We start from the raw sequence: 1,323 nt of genomic DNA, 5'->3' as shown, positions 1-1,323 counted from the left end.
CATTTGCCTCCTTTCATTTTCTTCACCTGCATGTCCTTTGATTCTAATTACAAGGAATTGTAGGATTTTTTATTTTATTTTTTTAGATTTTCCGTCATACAGTTTAATTAAAAAAAGAGAAATAATACACAACAGAAAAGAAACATTAAATCATTATACATTAAATCATTATACAATATCCAAAAAGGGAAAAGAAAAAACATAAACAAAATAAAATAAAATAAACCCACCACCCTGTTTAACTTCCCTCCACCACTACTCGTCTTCTCAAAAATCAGTTTTACCCTTCTCATTGCATTCTGATTGTTTTTATTTTCTCTATATACATACATATGTCATTGATAATTTATTGTTTTGATGCATTTACATTCTTAATTTAAGCATATTAAGGTAAAGGTAAAGGTACCCCTGCCCGTACGGGCCAGTCTTGACAGACTCTAGGGTTGTGCGCCCATCTCACTTAAGAGGCCGGGGGCCAGCGCTGTCCGGAGACACTTCCGGGTCACGTGGCCAGCGTGACAAAGCTGCATCTGGTGAGCCAGCGCAGCACACGGAAACGCCGTTTACCTTCCCGCCAGTAAGCGGTCCCTATTTATCTACTTGTACCCGGGAGTGCTTTCGAACTGCTAGTTTGGCAGGCGCTGGGACCGAGCAACGGGAGCGCACCCTGCTGCGGGGATTCGAACCGCCGACCTTTCGATCGGCAAGCCCTAGGCGCTGAGGCTTTTACCCATAGCGCCACCCGCGCCCCATAATTTAAGCATATTAGCGTGTCTTTTTTATTGCAATATTTTGTCATATAATCATCAAAGCATTGCGAGGAATGGTAGGATTTTTATGGGGCTTTGCTCTCTGGTAGTTGGGCTGGTGTGTCCATTGGACCTTTCAGGGAAAGACAAAACAGCCTATGCAAGTTCCCGGAGAATGTATTCACATGTCTTTTTAGGGTGCCAAGCAATGGGTGTTAGGCACAGTTGGTTGTGGGTTCTTGTAGGCCTTGGGCTACTTTCCCTTCTAGCTGTCAGAATGGAAGACATCCTTGTGTAATGGAAGCTAATAATGTCATGTAGGCCAGTATGAGCCAGTTTCATTCCTAGGGTACTTGTGTGCTTGGAATAAAGCTCTTGAGGGCCTCATTGTGATGCTGAGTGGAAGATTTCCCAAATATTCAGCCCGATCTTTTATTTCCCTTCTCTTTCCTCCCCCTCCCCTTTTATGAAGATTACCCGCTCTGAGACCCCCACAGCTAATTCTCCCCTGGCTTCGCTGGCCCAAGTCGGACTAATTCAGCCAGCTAGCCCTGGTGATTATCTAATGCTTATT

The sequence above is a fragment of the Podarcis muralis genome, chromosome 9 (assembly GCF_964188315.1).
Source record: "Podarcis muralis chromosome 9, rPodMur119.hap1.1, whole genome shotgun sequence".
In the NCBI taxonomy this organism is placed as follows: domain Eukaryota; kingdom Metazoa; phylum Chordata; class Lepidosauria; order Squamata; family Lacertidae; genus Podarcis; species Podarcis muralis.
The sequence above is the reverse complement of the archived record's forward strand: the minus strand, read 5'-3'. Positions refer to the sequence as shown.